The 18,775-nt window shown below is 43.4% G+C and overlaps 1 long non-coding RNA gene across 2 annotated transcripts; it reads left to right on the top strand.

Annotated features, from left to right (window-relative positions):
- Window positions 1-2,531: 2,531 nt before the first annotated feature.
- Window positions 2,532-4,668, top strand: LOC123426714. Of its 2 annotated transcripts, none has more exons than XR_006622307.1 (4): window positions 2,532-2,995; window positions 3,129-3,263; window positions 3,342-4,293; window positions 4,390-4,668. It is a non-coding gene; the product is annotated as an uncharacterized LOC123426714 (long non-coding RNA). The 2 variants fall into 2 exon arrangements; XR_006622308.1 differs by having other exon boundaries at window positions 2,542-2,995; window positions 3,129-3,222; window positions 4,241-4,293.
- Window positions 4,669-18,775: the final 14,107 nt, after the last annotated feature.

Genomic DNA, 18,775 nt, shown 5'->3' with positions numbered 1-18,775 from the left:
TGGTGATGATATCTGGTGGCGGGAGGCCCCATGGCTCGATAGCCATTGGAGATGGGATAATACGTTGTCCACTCACTCTTCCGGAGATCAAGGCGCGCCAGTCAAACAGCTGTCCTGAGATAATGTGCCGTCCACGGCCAGTCGATCTTGCCATCGAGGTTAGTTGTACGAACTAAGAACACTTTCATCCATTTCATTATGTGTGTCATCATAGATCATTAATGTGGTAATGAGGAATGGTGTTTGAGGCTGCTCTTCTGAAAGAGAGATTGGCAAACCAGGCTGCTCTTGAGAAAGAGAGATTGGCAAGCCAGGTTGCTCTTGAGGCTGCTCTTGAGAAAGAGAGATTGACAAGTTAGGCTGCTCTTGATGAGAGGGACCAGACCATGGCACGATTGATTGAGGAGGAGAGGTCCCGGAATGAGGCGGGTCAACGGGCCCTGTACGAGCTTTTTGTGGTAAGTTTTTTTCACATTAGCCAAATCATGTGTGTAATGTTTGTTTCATTACTAACTAATACGACCCACTCTTCAGGGTCTGTGCGAGAAGAGCGGTCAAGTCCCTCCGCCGATACCCGTCTTCTCTTCGATTGGCACGGTAAGTTTCATTATAACCTACTATTAATAATTGAGTGTCATCATGCTAACTGAGACATTGCAAAATATCTATTCTGCAGAATAACTCCCGAGCGGCATCGCATGACCCTTCTCGAGGTGTTTCTCCTCCTTGATGACCACTACGGTAAGTTTCTCTTCTCCTATTTCATATTCTCCTTGCCTTAATTTCCCCAACAATGACATAATTAGCCCATTTAGCTCCAAAAAGACATAGTTAGCTAATTTAGCTCCAAGAAGAGGAGAAGAAATAGGAAAAATGAAAAGAAAGAAGAAGAAGAAGAAGAAGAAGAAGAGAAGAAGAAGTAGTAGTAGTAGTAGGAGGAGGAGGAGGAGAAGGAGGAGAAGGCCAAGGACCTTCTAGTCCTTCTCCTCCTCCTCCTCCTTCTCCTCATTCTTCTTTATTTCTTCTTCTTCTCCTCCTCCTCCTACTTCTTCTCCTATTTCATATTCTCCTTGCCTTAATTTTCCCAACAATTGCATAATTAGCCCATTTAGCTCCAAAATGTCATAATAACCTCAAAATGGCATAAGAACCTTGGTTAGCTCATTAATATTATATACTTAGCTTGTTTTCCTCTAAAATGGGATAATTACCCCATTTAGCTCCAAAAAGACATAGTTATCTAATTTAGCTCCAAGAAGAGGAGAAGAGGATAAATGAAAAGGAAGAACAAAAAGAAGAAGAGAAAGATAAGAGAAGGAGAAGGAGAAGAAGGAGGAGGAGAAGAAGGAGAAGGAGGAGGAGGAGGAGGAGGAGAAAGAGGAGAAGGCCAAGGACCTTCTAGTCCTTCTCCTCCTCCTCCTTTTCCTCCTTCTTCTATATTTCTTCTTCTTCTCCTCCTCCTCCTCTTTCTTCTCCTCTTTCATATTCTCCTTGCCTTAATTTCCCCAACAATGACATAATTAGCCCATTTAGCTCCAAAATGCCATAATAAGCTCAAAATGGCATAAGAACCTTGGTTAGCTCATTAATATTATATACTTAGCTTGTTTTCCTCTAAAATAGGATAATTAGCACATTTAGCTCCAAAAAGACATAGTTAGCTAATTTAATTAGATCCAAGAAGAGGAGAAGAGGAGAAGAACACTACTAGAAAAACCATCTGTAACGACGACTGAAAAAACTCTTGGTCGTTGAAAACCTGAGCAAACCTCGCATGGTAGAAATCAGGCTACCAAGTACATGTAACAAGCACCGAATTACTCATGGCTAAAAGAGCCCATGGGTGGATTTTTTCACGATTTTGATCCCTGGGATGAAAGTATTTCACGGAATGAACTCTGGCTGAAACTATTTCACGATCTGACCTTTTTTGAAACGCTAGAGCCCGTGGCGTTGCAGACGCACATAGAAACGCCAGTCTACCGTGGCGTTGCTGCCCTACAGCGATACGCCTGTCTACCGTGGCGTTTTTTATTTTCTGCAATGTCAGTCTACCGTGGCGTTGCAGACCCACTGTGAAACGCCAACAGTGCTGGCGTTTCTGCCCTACAGTGACACGCGTGTCTACCGTGGCGTTTTTTTTTCTTGCAACGCCAGTCTAATTGGCGCTGCAGGCCGATTGTGAAACGCCAACAGTCCTGGCGTTGCAGACCCACTATGGAACGCAGCGACGACATTCAGCCAGCCCACGGCATGCTGCTTGGTCTGCAACGCCAGCCCCCTTGGCGTTTCTGCTTTGGTCTGCAACGCGAGGCCCCTTGGCGTTTCTGCTAAGGGCTGCAACGTCCAGTAGACTGGCGTTTCTACTAAGGCCTGCAACGCCACGGTCTCTGGCGTTTCCAAAAGGGTCAAAACGTGAAATACTTTCGAACCGAGTTCGTTATGTGATAAACTTACGCCTTAAGGATCAAAACAGTGAAAAAATCCCCCATGGGTGTGGTCGTTATTGATAAAATCACCTCTTATTTAATTATCCCCACCTCACCCTCGGTTCATCTCCCACATGACCTGCCGCTTCTCCCTCGTTCCTCTTCCACCTGATCCACCACCATGAACCTGACCTACACCTACGGTTATGCCCCTCATCCACCAAGCTCCCAAGATACAGCAGGTCCATGGCCTCCACATCCACAACCATCGGGAGGAAGCCGAGCAGGAGAGGTACTGGCTAACCCTAGACCGACCTCCCCGTGGTGTAGGGGCTACGGGTGAGGAGAATGGAGATGCGGTGGGTGCACGGGCTGAGTGTTCTTCCCGTGGGAGTAGGATCTGGGCGGGGAGAAGGAGGAGGCGCATGCGTCGCCGCAGCATCAAGGAAGACTTGACCTTCAAGATGCTCTTATTCGTTGTTGCAGATTTATTTGTAAAAGAAGATAAGATTGGTCAAGCAAGCTCTTCCTCACATGTTTCCTTATATGACTTTTCTCCAATTAAGGTATTCAGGAAGATGCCAAACGCTTTAGTTTTTTTGTACAGAGAAGATTATTTGGATACTCTGGATAGGTCTGGTTGTTCTTGAATTAGTTCCAATAAATATCGTGTTGATTTGGTTCCTTTTACTTCTACAGGTTTGAGTACTACAATCAGAAAAATCCATCACAGTTTTTGCTGGTCCCGAATAATGTATTAAATTCATCCCGAACTTTAAGTTCAGAGAAGATGGTACGTATTTGTTTCCTGCAGCAATCATGCCAATGCGTGAGGTATCATTTAACCTGTGTAATAAGTAGTCAACATATTATATTTATTTGCACATGGAAATTGATTGTTCATATGTACAGATTTTACGAAAAGAGAACAGTCAGTTTGATTCATGTCCCAAACTGTCCGAAGCAATATGCAGTACCAAAGCTAGTATCAAGATAATTCACTCTAGCCTGAAGCAGCACGCACATACACAGCTCCTGATAGCTTGTTTCGTTGATCAGTCCTCACGGCTGGAAACGTACAGGTTAAAAAAGTGGGTGTATTGCCTCGTATTGAGCCTGATTGTTTAGCATATTTTGCTCGTAGCGAGGGTAGAACCATGACTTGGCTTGGTTCGGGACCTCCAGAAGCTTTGAATTTGGCTGCGATGGATTGTAAGGACTTGAGGTTTTGAGTAATACAAATTTCTACCCGCAAAAAAAAAGTATTGAGCCTGATTGTTTTTTTAATTCTCTTTGTTTTTTAGTGTTTACAAAGGGGTGTGCATGCGTATATATAGCAGCTAGGACTACCACAAGCTAGTCTACTTGGTTACAAGTTCTAATCCTAGTATACTACGTACTACCTCCGTTCCAGAATATAAGACGTTTTGGTAGGCGTAGGTGTTTGTTCTGTGTACAACCCAGATACGACAACACACACACCATCGTTATTTCCAATATACTCTCTGTGCAATTTAATTATCTTTAGCAAAAGATTATTTTTCGCACCACCATGGTTTCTTGTCTAATTGTATCTTGTGTTTTCATCTGCTCCCGGTGGTCGGTGCTCATGTATGATTTTGATAAAAGCCACAGATGTTTGCATTTGAATTCCATTATAACCATTCATATATCAGTATATACTAATGCTCTCTATGCCTATAACCATTTATGCCTTGTAATTATGTTCTGTTTTGTCACTCACGGCATATGCAAGTACTTCCTTGTGCTATTTACTTGCAACAAATATTGATTTGTAACTATGTGGCCAGATTTCTATCATTGCTTACAGATCTACCGGACTCATTAAAGCCAAGATGCTCAAGTAAGTTGCTCTCATATACCGATTTTATCTGCCACTATACTGTGTGCCAATTTATTTACCTGAACTCACTTTTATAAATTACTCAACATTTTGTAGGAATGATGGTGCACCTTAATATAAAGAAGCCTGAGGAGTATTGTAGTTGCCGATGAAGTTATATCCATTCAAACAATGATGGTGCCCCTCTATTGAAGATTAATAAATACTATATTTTCTAGTTATTTTGTTTCCAAATTAGATATGAGCAGTACATTGGTCATGTATAAGGAGTGCTTTTGACTCGAATGTCTTAGATGTTGTTTAAATTCCAGAACTGTATGTCGGAATTTTGTTAACTTGTCTTATTTAATAAAGGAGGGTATGACACTTTCAATATTCAGATTCTTTTATTTCCTAATGAATGTGGATATCGTTTAAGCCTTGAATGGTGCTAACAATTCTAAAGGTGGTTGAACCGAAATTATATAAAATATTAGCGATGAGAAAAGTGGTCGTTAATACTGTAGTTGTGGTTGTTATTGCCTTAGGGATGACCACACACTATCCCGTCGTTATATGAAATAACAACCGGAAAATTACATTTAGCGATGGAGCCTACTACGACCAACATCATGTAGTTGTTAATGACCTTTAACGACCACAATGCGACTTTTAACGACCACATATACCATCGTTAAAAACCTTTTTCCTACTAGTGGAAATAGGAAAAATGAAAAGAAAGAAGAAGAAGAAGAAGAGAAGGAGGAGGAGGAGAAGGCTAAGGACCTTCTAGTCCTTCTCCTCCTCCTCTTCCTTCTTTATTTCTTCTTCTTCTCCTCCTCCTCCTCTTTCTTCTCCCCTTTCATGTTCTCCTTGCCTTAATTTCCCCAACAATGACATAATTAGCCAATTTAGCTCCAAAATGCCATAATAACCTCAAAATGGCATAAGAACCTTGGTTAGCTCATTAATATTATATACTTAGCTTGTTTTCCTCTAAAATGGGATAATTAGCCCATTTAGCTCCAAAAAGACATAGTTAGCTAATTTAGCTCCAAAAAGAGGAGAAGAGGATAAATGAAAAGGAAGAACAAAAATAAGAAGAGAAAGGGAAGAGTAGGAGAAGGAGAAGAAGGAGGAGGAGAAGAAGGAGAAGGAGGAGGAGGAGGAGGATAAGGAGGAGAAGGCGAAGGACCTTCTAGTCCTTCTCCTCCTCCTCCTCCTTCTCCTCCTTCTTCTTTATTTCTTCTTCTTCTCCTCCTCCTCTTTCTTCTCCTCTTTCATATTCTCCTCGCCTTAATTTTCCCAACAATGACATAATTAGCCCATTTAGCTTCAAAATGCCATAATAAGCTCAAAATGGCATAAGAACCTTGGTTAGCACACTAATATTATATACTTAGCTTGTTTTCCTCTAAAATGGGATAATTAGCACATTTAGCTCCAAAAATACATAGTTAGCTAATTTAATTAGCTCCAAGAAGAGGAGAAGAGGAGAAGAAATAGGAAAATGAAAAGAAAGAAGAAGAAGAAGAAGAAGAAGAAGAGAAGAAGAAGGAGGGGGAGGAGGAGGAGAAGGAGGAGAAGGCCAAGGACCTTCTAGTCCTTCGCCTCCTCCTCCTTCTTCTTTATTTCTTCTTCTTCTCCTCCTCCTCCTCTTTCTTCTCCTCTTTCATATTCTCCTTGCCTTAATTTCCCCAACAATGACATAATTAGCCAATTTAGCTCCTAAAAAACATTATAAGCTCAAAATGGCATAAGAACCTTGGTTAGCTCATTAATATTATATACTTAGCTTGTTTTCCTCTATAATGACATAATTAGCCCATTTAGCTCCAAAAATACATAGTTAGCTAATTTAGCTCCAAGAAGAGGAGAAATGAAAAGAAGGAAGAAGAAGAAGAAGAAGAAGAAGAAGAGAAGAAGAAGAGAAGGAGAAGGAGAAGAAGAAGAATGAGGAGGAGAAGAAGAGAAGAAGGAGAAGGAGGAGGAGAAGGAGAAGGAGCCCTCCTTCTTCTCCTTCTTCTTCTCTCCTCCTTATCCTCCTTCTCCTTCTTCTTCTCTTCTTTTTTCTTCGTATCCTCCTCCTTCTCCTTCTCCTTCTCCTTCTCCTTCTCCTTCCCCTTCCCCTCCTCCTCCTCCTCCTCCTCCTTCTTGTTTTTCTTATCCTTGTTCTCTTATTGCTTCTTCTCTTTATTCTTCAATTTAGCTTATTTGTCATATATATGTTGTTGTTCTTCTTCTTCTGACTTTCTTATTCCCATTTTGCAGATTGGATGTACTACATGCATGGAAGCTAGCATTGGAGTGCTTTAGTTTCCGTTTTTATTTGAGTTGATGAACAATGTGGAACTATATGTATATGTATATATGGATGAACAATATATGTGCAACTATATGTATGTATATATGGATGAAACTTTGTATGTGTTGGTTCTTTTGATATATGGGATGTACGTTGATGAACAAATGTCATTGATGACATTTATATGTATATCATATATGTGTTGTGACCTATTTATCATATATGTGCTATGAATTATATGTATATGTGTTGTGAAATAGAAAAAATAAACAAAAATGTGACAATATAGGCTCTTTGTCGTCTGCCAGCTGATGGCAAAGGCCTTTACCGTCAGCTGACCGACGGCAAAGGTGCCACGTGGCGCCGAGTTGTGCAACCTGGGCAGTAGCAGCTGGCCATATAGTATCTTTGCCGTATGCTTTCGGGGGGGGGGGCAGACGGCAAAGAAGAGGGCACAGAGGAGGGGCGGGAGGGGTAGGCAGACGACAAAGAGTGGAGGGAGGCAGACGGCAAAGAAGGGGGGAGGCAGACGACAAAGAAGAGTGGGGAGGCAGATGGCAAAGAAGAGGGGGGAGGCAGACGACAAAGCCTCCGCTAGCCCCTAACGGAGGCAACGCCTGTCTGCTGCCATCTCGACCACTTTGCCGACTGCTCCTATGAAAAGCTGACGGCAAAGATCTTTGCCGTCCGCTTTGGGGAGACAGACGACAAAGAAGCTACAATGCCGTCATAGGCTGACGCAGAAATTTTGCCGGCCTTGAGATTCTTTGCCGTCTGTGGTATTCTCTTTGCCGTCCGGGATTGACTCTTTGCCTTCTGTGATGGCAGACGACAAATAAGCTAATTCCTGTAGTGAGGTATTTTTCTTTTATTCCATAAAAAATCTCCGTAAAATTTCAGGACATGCAAGAACTTTTATTTCTGCACAAAAACAACAGCATGGCAATTCTGGTGAAAACAACGTCAGTCCGGGTTAGTTCCATTCAAATCATGCAAATTAGAGACCAAAACAAGGGCAAAAGAGTTCAGAAAAGTAGATACGACGGAGACGTATCAACTCCCCCAAGCTTAAAGCCTTGCTTGTCCTCAAGCAATTCAGTTGACAAACTGAAAGAGACAAAAGAAAAACTTTGACGAACTCTGTTTGATCTTGTTGTTGCAACTATGTCTAACTCATAACCAGAATTTCAGCAAGATCACAAGCAGACCACATAAGCAAATGACATCTAGGTCTCACGGTAAACTCATATCAATGGCATAATCAACTAGCGAGCAAATAATAATAAGCCTCAAATGTCAACACTTCAATCAAAACAACATGAAGCAGTACGAATAGATGGTATCTCGCTAGCTCTTTCTGAGAACGCAAAACGTAAATGGAGAGCACCTTCAAAGACCAAGGGCTGACTAAACATTGTAATTCATGGCAAAGAAGATCCAGTCATAGTCATACTCAACACAGTTAAAAGCAAAGCATAAAAATGACAGAGGTGCTCTCTAATTGCTGCTTTTGTAAGAGGAGGATGACTCAACAGGAACATAAATAGACAGGCCCTTCGCAAAGGGAAGCATTGATTTGCAGAGGTGCCAGAGCTCATGCTTTGAAAATAGAGATAATAATTTTGGGTGGCATGCTTTCATTGTCAACGCAATGACTAAGAGTTCTCAACATCTTCCACGCTACACATGCTATAGGCGGTTCCCAAACAGAAAAGTAAATTTTTGACTCCCCCACCACCAATCAATCACACTCCACGGCTAGCCGAATCCTCGGGTACCGTCCATACCAACATCAATCCTGGGGGAGTTTTTTTTGCAATTATCTTTTCGATTTGAGCATGGAACTGGGAATTCCAATTACTGGCCCCTTTCTCGTGAATGGTAGTGAATAAACACATATCGAGGATAACACGCCTAGCATGGAAGATACCAATGGCCCCCTGTCACCACATGAGCGGTTCGGGCATGTGAAACATATTATTTCTTGAAGATTTAGAGAATGGCACATGCAAATTTACTTGGAACGGCAGGTAGATACCGTGCATAGGTAGGTATGGTGGACTCATATGGCACAACTTTGGGTTTGTGGAAGTGGATGCACAAGCAGTATTCCCGCTTAGTACAAGTGAAGGCTAGCAAAAGACTGGGAAGCGACCAACTAGAGAGCGACAACAGTCATCAAAATGCATTGAGATTAACTAGCATTGAGTGCAAGCATGAGCAGGACATAAATCACCATGAACATGAACATCATAGAGGCTATGTTGATTTTGTTTCAACTACATGCGTCAACATGCGCCAAGTCAAGCCACTTGAATCATTCAAAGGAGGATACGATCCTATCATACTACATCATAGTCATCTCAACATTCATGTGGGCAATCAAAACAGACCATTATAAGCTCCTAGCTAAGTAAGCATGGCATAAGCAACTATGATCTCTAAGTTGTCATTGCAAACATGTTTCTCTCACAACAAAGATAAACTAGGAACACTGAGCTAGTCATATTTACAAAAAAAAAATAGATCAAGTTCATACCAGCTTTTCCGGGCTCAGTCACTTCATCATATATCGTCATTATTGCCTTTCACTTGCACGAGAACGATGTGAACAATAATATGAGTGCTCGTGCATTGGACTACGCTGGAATCTGCAGGCAGAAACAAAGGAGAAGACAAAGTAATATGGCTCTTTGAAAGCTAAACAGGTATGCATGCAAGAGGCACTAAACATTGTAACCAATATCTTCTACCTTGACCCAAAGAAAAAAAACTATCTACACGGGAAAGCTCCCAACAAGCAAAAGAAGAAAAGAAAATATTTTTGGGTTTTCTCAAACTAGACAGACACACGAAAAGAAAACGAAAAAGCAAATAAACTAGCATGGATGATACAGCGGCAAAGTGTGAACACCGGCTAACAAAGTGAAAGCATAAGCAAGAATGTAAAGTCGGTGAGAACACGTACTCCCCCAAGCTTAGGCTTTTGGCCTAAGTTGGTCTACTCCCAAGGATGGTCCTGGCGAAACCCAAAATCATAATGGGGTTTATACAGGAGCGCTGCAGCCACTACCTGAATAGCTGCTTCATGGAGACGAGCAGCCTTTGCCTCCCTCTCATACTCCTCTGCCTCTCCTCTAGTTATGTAATATCTCCGTTTTACCTGAAAGTCAAAGAAGGCAGGAGTAGGAAGGGTAATATGGAAGACACGCTACCGGTTAAATATCAAACGGTATAGGAGGGATTCATCATCCCTCTCAAGGAACTGGTAGCATGTCAAAGCAACACGGTCAAGGAAAGTTGTATGGAGCGGGGGATCTCCTTCGCGGATAGGCACTCCTAGAAAATTTGCTATGCGAGTGGCATAGATGCCACCAAAGAAATCCCCTTCAATAGCATTCTTATTGAGCCTCCTTGCTATAATAGCTCCCATGTTGAAGCTTTGGTCACCTGTCACTGCGCTCTTAAGGATACTAAGGTCGGGTGCGCAGAGGTGACAATGTTCAATCTTGCCATTAATGCATCTGCCTATGAAGAGGGCAAAATAATGCAAGGCAGGAGAATGAATACTCCCCATGGTAGCTTGCGTAATGTCTCTGGTTTCTCCAACTGTAATACCAGAGCAAAAATCTCTAACCGAAGATTTAGGAGGATCATTGAGGCTACCCCAAATAGGTATTTTGCAAATTCTATTGAAATCCTCTAAATCCATGGTATATGATTTATCATAGAGATCAAACATTATCGATGGCTCACGGCTAGCTGAAAATTCGAATCTACGAACAAAAGAGGCGGTGAGAGCAACATACTGTTCACATTTATCGGAGATGAATTCTTCGAGTCCGACGTTGTGAACAAGTGCATCAAACAAATCTTTGAAACTTTCCTCAATCATAAATTCATCAAAAGTCCATTCACATGGTTGTACCTGCGCGTCCCTAGGTTGGTAAGGATCAGGCTCCCGAATCGCAAGACGGGGACCTCTCTTGTTTGAGGAACCAACATGAAAGTTTCTCCTGAACATCTTCCTTTTCTGAAATTTTCAATGACCCAAAGGAAAAGTGAACAAGGCTCAACTAAACTAGTAGCAACTACTCCCACAAGTGCCTAGAGGCAATATTACGCATCAAAACTACTTGGGACCAGCTAGAATTAGCATGCAAAGCTCAAGAACATGGTCACCAAGGCAGCACAAATACGCGGAGTATAAGGCACTAGAGCAAAAAACTAATTGGAGCAATGGAGGAGTCACTTATCAAGGAGTAATTTCCCCAAAACAGTTCGGAGAACGGTGATTTGAGCAAAGAGATCAAAAATCCCAGCAAGAGGAGCAAGAACATGGGTTTGAGCTGCGAAACGATTTTTTGTGGAGGTAGGAGAACCAGATGAGAGCAAGAATGAGTGGAGGGGTGCCTGTGGGCCCCACAAGCCTGTGTGGCGCGGCCAGGGGGTGCCCGCGCCCCAAGAGCTTGTGGACCACTAGTGCAGCCCCTAGACAAGCTCTTTGTCCCAGTATTTTTCAAAAATTCCAGAAAAATTCATACTTGATTTTGAGGACGTTCGGAGAACTTTTATTTTCGGGGTACTTTTCTACCGGACGCTAAAACAGAAAAGAGGGAAAACTAAACTAAATCTATCATTTTTCTTCTAAGCAACCTAAAGTGAAAGCTTGGAACAGAGGTTTGTGACTCCCTGATTCATCCATCTCATGGTCATCGAAAGAAATCCGTCAATGGGGTTGATCAAATCCCCTCGACAAAACTTTTCGAATCACAAAAGAGAACGGAGAATTTTCGAATAGTCACTAGGTCACCTCAATGGGTATGTGTATATCCCCAACAAGAAAATCATACTTCATCTTGACACGAGGAATAGGGCATTCAAAGATCCCAATAAGAATCGATGAAGTCTTTTTGATAGCATTGATGCAATGTATTATATATTGTTTCTTCGGAAAGTGCACCGTATGCTCATTAATGTTGACTTGGAAAGTGACATTGCCTTTGTTGCAATCTATAACAGCCCCTGCAGTGTTTAAAAAGGGTCTTCCGAGGATGACAGCCATGGCATCATCCTCGGGAATATCCAAGATAACAAAGTCTGTTAAGATAGTGACGTTAGCAACCACAGCAGGCACGTCCTCGCAAATACCAATAGGGAAAGCAATTGATTTGTCGGCCATTTGCAGAGAGATTTTAGTGGGTGTCAACTTATCCAGTTCAAGTCTACGATAAAGAGAGAGAGGCATAACACTAACACCTGCTCCAAGGTCGCATAACGCAGTTCTAACGTAGTTGCCTTTAATCGAGCAAGGTATAGTGGGCACACCGGGATCACCTAGTTTCTTAGGAGTTCCACCTTTGAAAGTGTAGTTAGCGGGCATGGTGGAAATCTCAATCTCAGGTATCCTCCTCTTATTAATCACAATATCTTTCATGTACTTAGCATACAGAGACATCTTCAGCATATCCGTCAAACGCATTTGCAGAAAGACAGGTCTGATCATTTCAACGAATCGTTCAAAATCCTCATCATCCTTTTTCTTTGATGGTTTGGGAGGAAAGGGCATGGGTTTCTGAACCCATGGTTCCCTTTCTTTACCATGCTTCCTAGCAGCAAAGTCATTCTTATCGTATCTCTTAGTCTTAGGCTGTGATTATCAAGATCAACAGGTTCAATCTCCACATCCTTATCATTGCTAGGTTGAGCATATTCATGAACATCACTATTGATATTATCATTAGGCTAATGTTCATCACCAGATTGTGTTTCAGCATCAGAGACAAAGACATCATTTGGGCTCTCAGGTGTAGCAGCAACAGGGTTGCTAGCGTGCAGGTTCCTATCATCTTTCTTCTTCTTTCTAGGATGACTAGGTGCATCAGTGCTAATTCCTTGAGAATCTTGTTCAACTCTCTTCGAATGACCCTCAGGATACAAAGGTTCCTGGGTCATTCTACCGCCTCTAGTGATGACTCTAACAGAATTGTCATTCAACTCATTGAGCAAGTTATTTTGAGCTTTAAGTACTTGTTCTACCTGAGTAGTAACCATAGAGGCATGTTTACTCAAGAGCTTAAGATCATTGGCATTTCTGTCCACACAAGCACTTAAATGACTAAGCATACGAGCATTCTGTTCCAATTGTCTGCTAACATAATCATTGAAACTCTGTTGTTTGGCAACAAAGTTATCAAATTCATCCATGCATAGGCTAGCAGGTTTATCAAAAGGAATATCACTCTCATCAAACCTACGCAGAGAATTTACTTCTACTACCTGTATCGGGTTGTCGAGACCATGGATCTCTTCGATAGGTGGTAGTTTTTTGACGTCTTCAGATTTAATGCCTTCTCTCGCATAGATTTCTTGGCTTCTTGCATATCTTCAAGACTGAGGAATAGAATACCTCTTTTCTTCAGAGTTCGCTTAGGAGGTGGTTCGGGAATAGTCCAAGCATTCTCATTGCACAAGATGTTATTCAACAGAATCTCAGCTTGTTCTATAGTTCGTTCTCTAAAAACAGTACCAGCACAACTATCTAGGTGGTCTTTGGAAGCATCGGTAAGTCCATTATAGAAGATATCAAGTATTTCTTTCTTCTCAAGAGGGTGATCACGCAAAGCATTCAGTAGCTGGACGAGCCTCCCCCAAGCTTGTGGGAGACTCTCTTCTTTAGCTTGAGCAAAGTTGCATATTTCCTGCAAATCAGCTTGCTTCTTATGGGCAGGGAATTATTTTTCAGAGAAGTAGTAGACCATATCCTGGGGGCTACGCACACAACCAGGAGCAAGAGAAGTGAACCAGGTTTTAGCATCATCCTTTAGCGAGAAAGGAAACAACTTGAGCATATAGTAGTGGCAGATCTTTTCCTCACTAGTGAATAGGGTGGCTATATCGCGCAGTTTGGTAAGATGGGCTACGACCGTTTCAGACTCATAACCGTGAAAATGATCAGATTCGACCAGAGTGATTAACTCAGGGTCGACAGATAATTCATAATCCTTATCGGTCACAAAGATAGGCGAAGTAGCAAACTTCGGGTCGTATTTCATCCTAGCGTTCAGAGATTTTTCATTTCACTTGCGTAGTAATTTCTCAACATCATAGCTATCCTTACACGCAAGAAAATCCTCAGCTATCTCTCCTTCCATAACATAACGCGTATCAAGCATATCAGGCAATTCAGGCTCTACATCAATAGTATCAGCAGTTTCAGAAGTATCATCACATCTAGCAGCAACTGTTGCAATATGTGCATCAAGGGCACCTAGTGGCAAAGCAGTATCAAGCATAGCGTCATCAGGCATAGTATCAAGCATAGCATCATCAAGCATAGTATCAAGCATAGCATCGTCAGGCATAGTATCAATCATAGCATCATCAGGCATAGTATCAAGCATAGCATCATCATAAGCATCACGGGCAGCATAAGTAGCATCATCAAGCACATGCAACATATCAAGATTTCTAGCAGGAGGCGATGTCGCGAACTTACTCATAACTGAAGGTGAATCAAGTGCAGAGCTAGATGGCAGTTCCTTACCTCTCCTCGTAGTGGAAGGCAAGATTTCAGTTCTTGGATCTTTCAGATTCCTCATAGTGATCAGAAGACGTCAATCCCAAGTGACTCAGAGAATATAGCTGTGCTTCCCCGGCAACAGCGCCAGAAAAAGGTCTTGATAACCCACAAGTGTAGGGGATTGCAACAGTTTTCGAGGGTTTTCGGGGGTTGTCGAGACCATGAAGCTTAATATGCAAAGAATTCCATATTGACGAAACTCCACATTTAATTATTTAGTTCACTCCTCTTTATTTACATGACAATATTAAATTTTGTTAAACATGGCAAGGGGGTAAGCACAAATAAACTACCTATCTAGGCATTTTAAATGAGGCCGGAAACGACATATAGCATTTCCAAAACGACCCCACACATTAACTTTGAAATATGTCCTAAACACATTTTAAGTTTATTAAACGTCAAAACAAAGTGGTTCACGTGAAACTACACGTCATTCTAGTCAGTTTACATATATAGCTCATGTCCAACGGAGCTACGATTAATTAACTACGAATTAAACCATTTTAACATATTGTCATGCAAACCAATGCAAACATCACAACTAACATATTTAAATGTGCATGAGAGGTGGAAAATATTAATCCATGTGACATTCTACATGTTTTACATATATAAAGTGTTTTCATCCGATGCACGATTAATTAGTTATTAGGGTTTTAAAATGGTGCTTTCTTTGAAAATATGCATGTGCTAGAAAATGCCCCAAATCCACACAGCCGAAAAGAAACATGCATGGGCCTGAAGCATTATAGTGCAGTGGCCCAGGGGTAGATCAAGCCCAAGTGTACAAGAGTGGTGTGCAAAGAAAACAACAAGCAAGGCAAAATATTAGGGCGGCTGAGAATTGAACCCAAGACCGCATGCACATTGTGTGGCTGCGCTATCCACCTCGCCTGTGCTTGTTCGCGTGGCAAGAGCAGGTGGGACTACACATATTAAGACAGCGGATTGTGCTCAGCATGGGCTAAGCCCGGTCGGTGAGGAGGCTGAGACGGGCCCGAGCCTCGGTGCGGTCGACGCGGTCAACGGGGCTTGTCCCCTCACTCAACAGGAGGCCATCGCGGCGGCCTCCAGCGGAGGTAAGGCGCAAGGGGGTGGCATCCAGCGCGGGAGGCACCAAGGTGACTGGATCTGAAGGTTGGGAACCCAAATCAGTCTGGCGACGAGCTACCTCGGCGACGGGGCGAGCTTGGTGGACAGCAAGCCAAAGCTTCAGATCCATGACAACAGCGGCTTGCTACAAAAAAGCAGAGAGAGAGGTGAGAAGGGAGGAATGATAACCCACAAGTATAGGGGATCACAACAGTTTTCGAGGGTAGAGTATTCAACCCAAATTTGTTGGTTTGCCAAAGGGGAAGCGAAAGCATATTCTCAAGTATTAGCAGCTGAGTTTGTCAGATTCAACCACACCTGAAAGATTAGTGTTTGCAAGCAAAGTATCAGTAGCAAAGTGGTATGATAGCAACGGTGCCAGAAACGATCTGTTGACGGCAGACTATTCCTAACTGTTGTATCATTGGCGCTAGTAAGTTGCACATGGGCGAGTAACTATTCTTCCCCAACAACAGTGTCGGAAAAAATCTTGCAACAAGTAACAGCGAAGTAGCAAGGAACAACAGTAGTAGCAGCAACAGAGTAACAGCAGTAGCAAGAGTAGTAGCAAAGTGGCCCAATCCCTTTTGTAGCAAGGGACAAGCCTAGACAAAGTAACGTAGCGAGGACCAGTAGTAAAAGACTCGTAGGCAGTGGATCGGTGATGGATGAGTATGACGGATGTGATTCATCATGTAACAACTATAACACGGAGAGGTATGTAACTAGCTGTCGTTCGTCAATCTAATGTAGGCATGTATTCCGTAAGTAGTCATACGTGCTTAGGGAAAAGAACTTGCATGACATCTATTGTCCATCCCTCCCGTGGTAGCGGGGTCCTAATGGAAACTACGGGATATTAAGGTTGTCCTTTTAATGAAGAACCGGACCAACGCATTAACACTTGGTGAATACATGAACTCCTCATACTATGGTCATCTCCGGGAGTGGTTCCGGCTATTGTCACTCCGGGGTTGCCGGGTCATAACACATAGTAGGTGACTACAACTTGCAACATAGGATCTAAAACACACATATATTGGCGACAACATAATAGGTTCAGATCTGAAATCATGGTACTCGGGCCCTAGTGACAAGCATTAAGCATGGCAAAGTAGTAGCAACATCAATCTATAACATAGTGGATACTAGGGATCAATCCCCATCAAAACTTACTCGATTATATGATAGATATCATCCAACTCATCATCCAGCAAGCCTACTATGGGAATACTCACGAACGATGAAGAGCATCATGGAATTGTCGATGGAGGAAGGCTGATGATGACGATGGCGACGATTTCCCCTCTCTGGAGCCCAAAACGGACTCCAGATCTGCCCTCCAGATGAAGAACATGAGGTGGCGGTGCCTCCGCATCGTAAAATGCGATGAAACCTTCTCTCTGATATTTTTTTGGGCGAGACGGAAGATATTGAGATGAGTTTGGGGGCGGTGGTGCCACGTGGGCCCCACAAGCCCTCACGGCGCGACCTAGGGGGGTGGCCCTGGCCTGTGGGCTTGTGGCCCACTGGCACGCCCCCTCTGGTGGATCTTTGCGCAGGTATTTTTTTATTCCATAAAAAATCTCCGTAAATTTTCAGGACTTTCCGAGAACTTCTATTTCTACACAAAAACAACACCATGGCAATTCTGCTGAAAACAGCGTCAGTCCAGGTTAGTTCCATTCAAATCATGAAAATTAGAGTCCAAAACAAGGGCAAACGAGTTCGGAATAGTAGATACGATGGAGACGTATCAAGGAAGGAGGGAAAACGGGCAGACTAGGGAAGGAACACGCGACCTGGGGGTTCATCGGCGTCGGATCTCACCGGTGCTCCGGTGTCCGGCCTTCTCCAACTAGCGGGAGGTGGTGCTACATGCGCTCGATGCTGGGGAGGTCATGGGGGCGAGCATGGTCGGGGGCGAGCGGCTGCAGTGGCTGCGTGCGGTTGCGAGCTTGTTGGGGCCCGATCCGGCTTGGGGCAGGCCCGATCTAAGCTCCGGCGGCGGGGAGCTTCCTGGGGGACGCAGGCAGCCCCTGAGTGGTTGGGCGCGGCGGCTACGGCGGCGCATGTGGAGGTGGCGGCGACAAGTGGTAGTGGTGGAGAGTATGGGCACGAAATTTCATGTGTGAGAGGCTAGGGAGGCTAGATTGGGCAGGTGGGGATGTTTAAATAGACATGAGAGTCTAGGGTTAGGTTTAGAGGGATTTGCCACCATTTTCGGAGCGTTCGATCGAAATTGGATTGCTCCGGTCGTGGGGTTGGCTAGGATGGATTAATGGGCCGTGTAGAGTGGGATGGGCCAAGAAATGAAGGAAGCGGTAGCCCGTGACACGAGTTTTTTTGAAACGTGAAAACATCCGGCGAATAAACCGATGATGGTGCCGCTATGGTCAACCGTTCAGGTATCGTACGAACTCCGATTGCGATGAAATTTGGCAGGCCATGTACCTATACTATAAGAAGACCGCACGCCAACTTTCAACCCAATCCGAGAAAGTTGCATACACACTTTGAAAACAAGAGTTTTAGCAGTGACGCGGGCGCGTTCGTGTGTGGTTGGTCTCAAACTGTCAACGACAAAAACGGAGATGATCGTAACTACGAACGGATGCAAGTTTTGAAAACTGGCTTCAACGGAGTGCCGATGCAATGCAGATGATGCGCATGATGCGATGACGAATGTGACAAATAATAAATCACAAGGCGGCAATGGAATAAAAGGGGTATCTTTTCGAACATCGGTCTTGGGCTGTTACAAGACTACTACGCATCCAATAGTATTAAGAAGGACAGGTCGGAGTGCCGTGGAAAGTTTTTGAAGAAGGAGCAGTAGATGAAGGTAATTACCTATTCTTAAGGCCTTGTACTTAGCTTATTTTATTTGATTCATGGGCTTAGTGCTCAAATTTCTCTTTACTAACTAATAGGTTCCCCCGAGATGGTCTGCGGATAAGATGGATTTTTGGGAGGCTTTGGTGGATGAGTGGTGCACACTCCAATGGCGATCCATCCATGACAATGCAAAGGCCCAATTGGTTGTTGTGCCACACTGTCAAGTTAGCGCCAAATTATTTTAGTTTGGACGGAACTGGGTATGTGGTTTCCTTCATGATTCATGCAATTCATTCCTCATGCTAGATTGAGACCTTTACTAATACTTTTTTCTCTCTTTTAGGCACATCACAATAACACGGAGGTGCCATAGGTGTACGACCTCTATGGCATGGCCCATACTGTCTCCTACAAGAAGGTCAAGGCATTCTCTAAGTCTGACCTCGATCATCCAGAGAAGTTCACAAACATCTCCTCCCACAAAAATCTCGTGAGATACAAGGAGGAGGGGAAGGCAAGGAAAGGGCGGGACTTTAACCCGAGGCAGGAACCTTTGGATCCAGAGCTAGTGATGGTATCTGGTGGCGGGAGGCCCCATGGCTCTATAGCCATTGGAGATGGGTTGATATGTTGTCCTCTCACTCTCACGGATATCAAGGCGCCAGACGAGCTCATGTCCTGAG

The sequence above is a fragment of the Hordeum vulgare genome, chromosome 2H, assembly GCF_904849725.1.
Source record: "Hordeum vulgare subsp. vulgare chromosome 2H, MorexV3_pseudomolecules_assembly, whole genome shotgun sequence".
NCBI lineage: Eukaryota > Viridiplantae > Streptophyta > Magnoliopsida > Poales > Poaceae > Hordeum > Hordeum vulgare.
This window is presented reverse-complemented; position numbering and strand designations above follow the sequence as displayed.